Raw genomic sequence first — 10129 nt, forward strand, 5'->3', positions numbered from 1 at the left:
CAATTGTTTTGGTTATGAAACAATAATTTGCGTAGTCATAAATATCCTTAAACATCTAAAAATTGTTTCATATATAATTTAGTCTATCACACTTTATATAGTGGTGTAAGACTAATATTAAGGATACTGGTAATACCAGAATCTAGAGCAAAGGTACAATGAGAGAAATCGTCATGGTAATGACCAAGATGATTTTATGACATGCCTCTTGATTTTCTCTTGACTAAAATTTGGAAGGGTCATCTAGAATGTCTAGGAGTACAAGACATGTCCCTTATGCACTAAAAAAAGTGGGAGAACATATTAAGTATAAAGTATGCCCTAGGTTACATGTCTCACTTATTGGCTTATCGGCTTTGCTGCAAGTGAGAGATTGTTGGGATTTATACCCTAAAACCTCGTAGTTAATTAGTTATTTGATACAGTAATTGATTATTTTAAACATGAAATAATTATTTATCCATTATGGAAAAAATTCAAGGTTATTTAATGAGACTTGAATAGTATGTAGCGCATATAGGTGGATAGTATTTCAAGTAATAACCTAAAGGATCTATAGTATATGGATTAAGGTTGGGTGCCTTATCTTGGTAGTACTATGGATACAACCCACTTGTAATTATTACAAATGTTATAAGTGTTATAAACAATTCAATCCAAATCGTTCATACAAAGACATACGAGTGGGGTATCCTATACAATGAGTTTGTATAAGATTGGACCATAAAATACTTAATCTCTCATTCTAACGTTGTTAATTAAAGAGATTATATTTTATAGGATAACTATGTAACCCATTCTTAATATTGAGTTATGGATTTATATCTATGAGGACAGTCTTTGATTTGTATGGGTGAGAGTGGCCCAAGTCATCGACTCAATAAGCCTAAGATTTTGGAAATTTGTCCGAGTAAGGAGCTGGAAACATAGCTACACAAGATGGAATTCACTCATTCCTCGCCTTTAGGGTAAGTAGAGGATAGTTCCTTTAAGTACTGATTTCGGGTCTTGAACAAAGCGTACTTGCCCTCTCACTAGTCTAAGAGGGGCTTGGTTTATGGTAGGACTATAAATAGATTGTTCATTAAAGGGATCAATGGTATTTACGGAGTTAGAGGTAATTACAGGAGTTAAACATTAATTTAACCCAAGTGTAATTAGGAAGTGCTCGTGAAGGATTATTTACTGTATTGGTTAAATCCATGGACCCAAAAATATTCTACAATGTGAAGTATGGAGTCGGGGTCTTTAGTGGAGTGACATATAGTTAATGAATTTTCATTAACATAATTAAAGAGTTTAATTAGTTAATGTTGAATCATTGGAGCGTCTAATCTGTAGGTCCATTAGCTCCCCTACTAACTTACAATGGGTAAACAAGGACCAACAGCTTTGAAAGAATTTGAATTGTTCAAATTATTTAAGGGAATAACATTAATTGTATATGATACAATTAATATAATGTATTTAGATACATTATAATATAAAGTTAATTTGAATAACATTCAAAATTAAACTATATAATAAATGGAGATTTAACATATTCAATATGATTCAAATATTAACTGTTTAATTTAATTAAATGAATGTTATTTCATTTTAATTAATAATTATTTAAATTAAATTAACTTGTTCTAATTTAATTAAATAAAGGAAGTGAAACTTATTCTTCCGCTTTACGTATTAAGGGAGTGGAAAGTTTTTTTTTAAAGGGTTTGTTATTGCAAAGATTATTTTTTTTTTACTTCTCCCACCCAACTCCCAATTCATCTCTCTCACAAGATATTCACAAAAAAGCTATAGAGGTGTCACTATTCATGAGATATATTTGTTGGAAAAAATGGTTCTTCAAAGGTAACAGGTTCTTCAACTCAATTGTATGCTTAACTTTAAATTAATCATAGCATGTTGATGTGTGTTTTAATTTTTATTTTTTTTTGTAATTTCATCTTCCCAAAATTTAAAAAAAAAAATCATACGCTTCTACTACAGGATCCAATCTCTTCAAAACAGATAGCTTGACCCAATTGTAATTATGAACTACTCGTGAAGGATCAACTTGCTTATACTGATTATAACCATGAATAGAACTTGTCCTACAGTGCATAAAAGTTCAACTATGGGTCTAAAGTAGTTTGCCCCGTAGTTAATGAATGAAGGTTAATTTAATTAAAAAGTTTAATTAATTAATCTTAGATCATTGGAGCTTATAATCTGTAAGTCTATAAGGTATAGGGTTGGCAAAAATCTCTGCGGGTCCCCGCTCCGATTGGAGCGAGGAATCTCCCGTTTGACCAGGGATGGAGGTCAAACTGGGGATTACAACCGGGTCCTCAATCGAGGACAGGGTGGGGACAGAAGGTATACCCACCCCATCCCTGTCCCCAACCCCGATCAATTATTTATTTATTTAATATATGTATATATACACACACATTAAATTTACAAATATTTATATAATTATATATACTACAAAAGAAAAACTAGAGATGGGTCCCAACGGGGACCCATTTCCCCAGAGGGGAATCCCCTCTTGTCCCTCCCTGCCCCAACCCCATTGCCAACCTTAATAAGGTCCCCTTGCTAGCTCTTCAGGGATCAACAAGGATCAAATCTATTGAAAGAAAATTTGAAATGTTCAGATTTATGAGAAAAAATATCAATTATATTGGATGCAATTAAAACATGATTTATTATAAAGTTTATTTGAATGAGATTCAAATTATAACTTTATGCTATAGAGAATTAGTTTATTTGAATATGATTTAAATAATTAATTATTTATTTTGATGAGTCCATATAGATAAATAAATTATTTAATTTGAATAAGATTATAATTAAAAAGGTATTGGGAGAATCAAATTAATTTATTTGAATATGATTCAAATTAAAGAGAACCTGCAGAAGATAAACATTTAAATATGATTTAAATATTTTAAATATTTTAATATGAGATATTAAATGGAAAGATATTTTTTATTAGATATTATTGAATATTTAATTTAAAATATATGCAGAGGGATTCTCCTAATAGGATTAGAAGTGACCTAATAGAGATTAATAAATAGAGCCCTAGGGAGACCTCATGGAACACACATCTTTACAGTCATTCTGCAAAGGTTTCTCTCCCAAGAAAACTCTCCCAAATTTTAGAGAAGGGCTCTCTAAAAATTCTTCTTCCCTATCATCTTTCAAGAGCGATTCCTACAAGATAGATCCTTGCCGGAGTCATAGCATAGAAGATCACGTGGAAAGGAAGATTACAAAGAGAAGACTATCGGCTCCAGGAGAAAATTTAACTGTATTTGTGGATCAACAAAGGTATGTTGCTTAACATTTTCTTATATATTTGTATTTTTAATTTGTTCAAAAAATCAAAAAATGTGATCACATGCTTTCGCAGGGATTCAATTCCTTTCATGTTTAACTTATAAGTACAAATAGAAAACCTTGAAACTTAAAGGGTGGAGCTAATGTTATGGGTGATTTTTGATCGAATGGTGTAATTGATATCTAGCACAAATAGGAACAACAAGATCAATAAGAAGCATGATATAGGCTAAAAGTGGCAACTAAGGACAAACATGGGCCTAAGAAAAAGGAGCTAGCTTAGGCCTGGCCTAAACTAACATGCTTGATGATAACTTATAGAAATACAAGCTGTTGTAGCCTTTTACTTAGAATTATGAGGGCTGATGAGTAGAATATGCGTTGATAATACTAAGAATTCATGTGGAAAAGTGAGCTTATGTCGACCAGCACTAAAAATCCTTGTTAACCCTATATCATGCGTTATTATGCTTCAAAATGTCTATTTTTGTAGCAATTGCAGGAATCGATTGCATGCATTGATCCTAGACCATCACAAAGTTGATCGCATGCATTAATTTTCATGAAGACTAGTTCATCTCATGGAATGTTGCAGCTAAAGAGTAATAATTGTGATAGAAGGTTGATCGCAATGTGGGTGGAATGCGTTGATACTTCAAGAGAAACGAGTATGAATGCATACCTTGGGGGTATCAACAAGATAAGGTGATGCTGACATTTCACCTACCATGTCAAAAGTGGCAATAATTCAGAGTGGGATTACCAATGCTGTCAGCATTTGAGCTCTATAAATAGAGCCTTAAGCCCAACTTCAAACCATCTGAGTTTCTGCCTTAGGCAGATTCTTGTGATCACAGATGAGAGCATGAGCAAGACATTCTTTGAGAGTTCTTCACTTCCACCACCCATCCATGACACCACCAACAACCTTAACGCACTTCGGATGAAAGCAATGAAGGAAATCGAACATGAGGATTTCCATGAGCAGCGAAAAGATCATTCCAAATTATAATCGTATATGAACTTGACAATTACAATCATAAAAAGAAACATACGGTTATGCGAAAATACTGAAATTCCAGCATGTTGTCAAGGACAAGAGTAACACACTTTTGCAGAATCATCTTCAAGCTCCTTGATCACGAACGCTCGATCAAAGCAACACAGCAACACACGAACACTCGTCCAACGCGACCACTGCACGAACACTGTGCCCTTGAACTAAGCGATTGCCAAGGTCACGAACACCCCGAACACCATGAACGACTTTCATAGAACCTCGACAATGTCGAGTTGAGTATGAAACCACCAAGAAGGCTACCTTGATATTCTTGATGTGAGAATCCAGAGGGTGGGCTCTGTGTGAACTTGGTTTGAGGCAAAAAAATGGAGGAAACACAATTGTGTAAACGATTGAGCAAGTAGGCGATGGAAGAACCTATCGTATAGGTCGATGCCATGACCATTTAGCTAAGCGATCGTCTAGGAAAAGCTATGCGATCGTTTAGCTAATTGCTTAGCTGAGTGTCTATCACCTACTAACACCCCACGATCGTTTAGCTAACTCCAAGTTGTCGCTTAGTAAATCTAATTTACTTGACAACTCTTCGTGAGTATTTTCCGAGATTGGAAATCTCAAATTTACAAATTTCTTCATTATAAAAACTAGGAAAACATTTTTCCTTTTATCTCACGGTTACCATGAAACCACCAATAACCTTCCACTCAATTGGTTATTAGAGAAAAAGAGATAATTATCCAATAATTAATATTATTATAAATATAAATGATAACCAACTTATCATACTATAATTATAACCTATAGTTTTAATATTTCATCTCATGAAACATATAAACTATAGCTCTTTTTCTATTCCATGACACTTAATGTAAATCTCATTTATATTAATCCTCCACTAGATATATCTCATACATCATACCGATCATATCATATATAATCGAATTGCCTCTTGTCAATTTGAACATTTCAAATAAACACCAAGAACTAATCCTCAAATTGAATCCATTGAGCTACCCAGGGGACCTTATGGACCTGTAGCTCGAAGTTCCAATGATACACAAATAATTGACTAAACTTTTTAGTTACGGGATCCACCATCCGTTAACTGCCAGGTACTCCACTAAAGATCGACAGTTGAACTCTCCTAACTACAAATATATTATGTATCCATCTTAACCAATCAGCAGTGCGATAACCCTTCACAGATCACTCGTAAGTACAACTCGGCCAATAACCGTTGTGCCACTGTAGTTACATCTAACTCTTTAAGTACCACTGAATTCTCTAATAAACATAAGTCATAGTCCTACTATGACTGAGTCCTCTCTTCCAAAGAGAAGTTGTGGCCACTATGTTCAAGCCCCGGAAACAACCCTTAAGAGAGCAATCTATCTACTTACCCCTACTTCGGGGAAGGAGTGAATTCCATCTTGTGTATTGAGTTCCCAACTCCCAAATCAGACAAGTCTCCAAAAAGGTGGGCATGTTGAATTGGCAATTTGGTCATATCCGTAGTGTCACCAAGATCAGGTATCCCATCTTAATCCTTATACTACAGACCTATCGAGGTTATCACTTAAGACATGATCACTTGTATATCACATATACATGTTTAAGTTTACATAAGATAACCATGGAGCTTTGTTTCTTGGATATGAGTAAATTCCAGAATGAAATAACAGTTATTTTATTCATAAAACAATGTGTATCATTACAAACAACGAGACTCTAGGAGAATTAGGACACCAATCCCAACAAGCAAGAGATTGCCTACATCTAGCCTTCCACCTCTTCTCTTACCTCTGTATTGTATTATATTTTGGTTTAAGACTTTAATACATCTTGTAATCAATGCAACAGTCACATACTCAATCATGCGGCCTAGAGATATGACACATGTAGCAAACCACTGAGAGATGTGCGTTGCACGAGTATATTGAGTTAATCCTCTTTTGGTGTGAGGCTATCGCAATGCTTGTCTATGAGCTTAGGTACAACCAACTGCCCAAGAGGGTAAGTAGTGAAACACACTAAGCAAAGTAAGAAGTGTTCCTAGAGATACGAATGATCTTATATTCAACGCAACCATGCATTATAAAGATATAAGCATGTGGCTGATCACTGAGAGGTGTGCGATGCGTTAGTGTGGCGAGCTAGGATTACTCTAGCAACCAAGCATAATGATGTGGTGAATTTAATCCCTCCACAATTCTATTTCTTCATTTACCTTATTACGCGTTAAAAGTTGTCGCATCTCTACTAATTCTCATGGCCAAACTTCCATTGCTCAATCTGTTTAGCTAGGAGGAGGAGTAGCGTATAATCCATTAAATTATTTCTTTTTACATTTATTCATCGTTTCAAATGAATTACTTCACAAACATCATTTAGTTACAAGTCCCTGTGTTCGACCCCTAATCATCCTGAGAAACTTGCGTTCTCATTATACTTGGCAAGAGAGTAAGAAAACTTGTGACAGGAACACATGGTCATCGCATACACAATTAACGCATATTGCATACTCTTTAGTCCAACGCCTGACCATCAACGCATAAAAATTAACACATGTCAAAAGAAGAGTGCATGTTCTCTCTCACCAAGTTTTTGGCGTCGTTATCGGGAACTTGGCAGCTAATAGTTTGTTAAGTTTTGTGTTTTCGCAGGCACCTCTTTTGATCTTAGGCGTATTGTGGCTTGTGCGACCAAGTTGCAAATGATGTTTGAGTGAAGGTGTTACACCTGAATTTGATATTGACTTTGAGATCGAAAGGCTATCTGTCGCACGAGCTGGAAGCAGTCTTAGGAACCACCATGCGACCAACGAATGCTGAAAGCTCTGATGGTCAGGACAACGAGTTCGTTTACCTAAGCAGTCGAGTTTAATCTCATGCATGAAAGAGTCCTCATGGTAACTTCACTCTAATTCCTCTAGGGACGTCTTCTACTTTATCTTTACTCTGCTTTTCTCGTTTATTTATTTGATTTTCGTTTTGGATTTGTGGCTGCTTTCTTGAATGTGGTGTGTGTTCGCTCCTTGTGAGTGCGATGATAATTTCCTCTTAGTGCGTTGTTTCGAAAGAAGACTTCTCTCCATCATTCAACGCATGGCTATTTCCTCTGTATGAGTTCTAAGTATTAATGCAATTGATATTATGCTTGTATGTTTCTTTTCTTGTAATCTTTTATGCGTTATCCTTTTGAAATTCTCTTTTGTCTGCTTGCTTTCTTTTGCATTGATAGATTAGCATCCATGATGATACTTATGTAAATTCACTACTTCCACTAACTAAACATCGCATGGCTCACCTCGCTTTAGTAACTTCTTCAAAGTTTGATAGTCTTAACTTTTATTATATGTAAATCTCTGCTCAAACATCTTTTATCGCATTTCTAAACAAGTTTGTTTTTAGCTTCTTGGCAAGGACCCTACCACTCTCTAAATTTGGGGGTGGGGGTGGCAGTGGCCCGGGTAAATGCGTCCATTTTAAACATTGCGATGATTATTAAAAAAACTCCACTATCAGCGGAAAGGGGAAACCCAAGCTGATAAGAGTTAAAGTTGTGAAAGACACTTACCTGTAGTTGGATATTTTGCATGACACCCATATAGGTAAACCAACACGAAAGTAGATGACCAGAATCAACACATAATAACAACTCCTCTGTCTGGCACAAGCTAAAATTAGCTAAGACAAGAGTTGAGTTGAATATGAAATGCAACCGAAGTTGGATGCCCGCATGACACTCGTGGGGGTAAGCCAAAACAAAGAGTATAATCAGGTTCAACGCATCAATCTAATAATGAATCATAAAACTTTGAATCGTATTAAATGATTGCATGTAAAAAAAAAAAATCTAAGAGCAAAGTTGTCTGCGATGAGTAAAAAGTTTTTGAGCGAAGGCTTGCCATAATTGAACTTAGAAAATATTTTTTAAAAGAAGTGGCTAAGTTTGAGGAGAGTGCTGCTACCAAGTTTAGAGGTGCAAATGAATTATATTTTAAGAAGTTGGTCAACGCAAAGGAAGAGTCAGAGGGCAAGTTTTGAATTTCCTTAGTATGAGACATGCTTGAGGACAAGCAAGATTCTAAATTTGGGAGTGTGATAGTTTGTAGAAATACATGCTATTGTAGCCTTTTACTTAGAATTATGAGGGCTGATGAGTAGAATATGTGTTGATAATACTAAGAATTCATGGGGAAAAGTGAGCTTGTGTCGACCAGCACTAAAAATCCTTGTTAACCCTATATCATGCGTTATTATGCTTCAAAATGTCTATTTTTGTAGTAATTGCAGGAATCGATTGCATGCATTGATCCTAGACCATCGCAAAGTTGATCGCATGCATTAATTTTCATGAAGACTAGTTCATCTCATGGAATGTTGCATGAAGATTTTATTAAACCATATAGACTAAACTCTATTTATAAATTAGAGATAATAAATGCTAATTTTTTTAAAATGATATGGACCAAATTTGTAATTTAGCATTTTTATAGGTACATCATCACAATTTTCTTAAATTTAAAAATTTGGGCCGTTGTCGAATCATTTTCGCCGGGCCGATCCAACCCACAGAATGGAAAAGGAGCCATCCAACACTATAAAGAGGTTTAACCCTGACTTTCACCCTCATCTTTCCTTCACACCGGCGGCGGCTGCTAAGCTTGGAGAGCGTTGCAATGGTACCTTCTAACTCTCTTCTCTCTCCAGCTTATCGATTTTGTTTTTTCTTTGGATTTAACTTCTTCCGGTGATTAGGGGATCGATCTCGTTGCAGGAGGAAAGAGTAAGAAGACCAAGAGACTGCACCCAAATCAGATGATATCTACCTAAACTTACTCGTCAAGTTACTTATTAACCGAGATTTCTCTTTCAAATTCAGTTTTGTTTGATCTATTGGTGCTTAAATATGCTCGAATGTTTAAGGGTTGAAAACCGATTTTGAAATGTCAATCGGTTGGTTTATTGGATTTCTGAAAACGGAGTTCCGCACCGTCCTCACATTTGATGAACCTTCAACTTTTTATTTTCTTCTCTCTGCGTTGCGCTTGTCAGATCTGTTTTAAATTGCTAAGCAGTTTGTAAATGCCTATTTTTTCTCCAATGAATTGGTCTTGATGGCTGGTCTTTTTGCTTTGATGATGTTTAATAATCCCAGCTCGATGAGATCTTTTGTAGGTCGGGGAATAGTCTTATTCATTAAATATCTGAGCTTAAAGTCCAGCTTTAGAGTCTTTTCTGGATTGTCTTCTACTGCTGATGTAAATTATTGAATTTACTTCGAATTGGTTACTGTGCACCCAATTGTTAGTTCACTCGTTAACTGCATTTGCTCTTCTCCTTCTAGTTTTTGAAGATATATAAAATGCTGTGTTACCTACATTATATCCCCTTTTTGGATAGGGAATACAGACATACACCGATAAGCATAAGCTATACTTGGCTTTTTTTTTTTTTCATGTGTTTGGACGGAAAAAATGTTCCCAGTGATTGTTAACCTGACCATGCTAATGCTGATCATTTTGTGATTAAACTTTTCTTTAATTTTTCTGAGGGAACTGGCTCCAAGATTTCAAGTTTTTGTGCTCATTGGCATGTCTTGCTTTAGAGCAAGGTGGTTATGCATCTTCCGACTTCTAAAACTTAGGTCCCATTTGGTGACCTTTTGGTTTTTTTGTTTTTGAAAATTAAGCTTATGCTTTTTCCATTTCTTACAATGATTTGGAATAGTCATATTCTGGAGGTGGAGGTACCAGTGTCTATAGGACTATTTCTT

At 35.4% G+C, this 10129-nt stretch overlaps 1 long non-coding RNA gene and 2 other non-coding genes across 3 annotated transcripts; all 3 read left to right on the top strand.

The window, feature by feature from the left end:
• Positions 1-8895: 8895 nt before the first annotated feature.
• On the top strand, positions 8896-9681 carry LOC120070688 (uncharacterized). The gene is made up of 2 exons (XR_016527759.1): positions 8896-9035; positions 9112-9681. It is a non-coding gene; the product is annotated as an uncharacterized LOC120070688 (long non-coding RNA).
• Positions 9482-9572, top strand: LOC120072393 (small nucleolar RNA snoR69Y). The gene has a single exon (XR_005480454.1). It is a non-coding gene; the product is annotated as a small nucleolar RNA snoR69Y (small nucleolar RNA).
• Positions 9682-9832: 151 nt separating the features above from the next.
• On the top strand, positions 9833-9913 carry LOC120072395 (small nucleolar RNA snoR53Y). The gene has a single exon (XR_005480456.1). It is a non-coding gene; the product is annotated as a small nucleolar RNA snoR53Y (small nucleolar RNA).
• The last annotated feature ends 216 nt before the right edge of the window (positions 9914-10129 follow it).

This window comes from Benincasa hispida, chromosome 2 (assembly GCF_027475165.1).
Source record: "Benincasa hispida cultivar pf3 chromosome 2, pf3_genome.v1.1, whole genome shotgun sequence".
In the NCBI taxonomy this organism is placed as follows: Eukaryota; Viridiplantae; Streptophyta; class Magnoliopsida; order Cucurbitales; family Cucurbitaceae; genus Benincasa; species Benincasa hispida.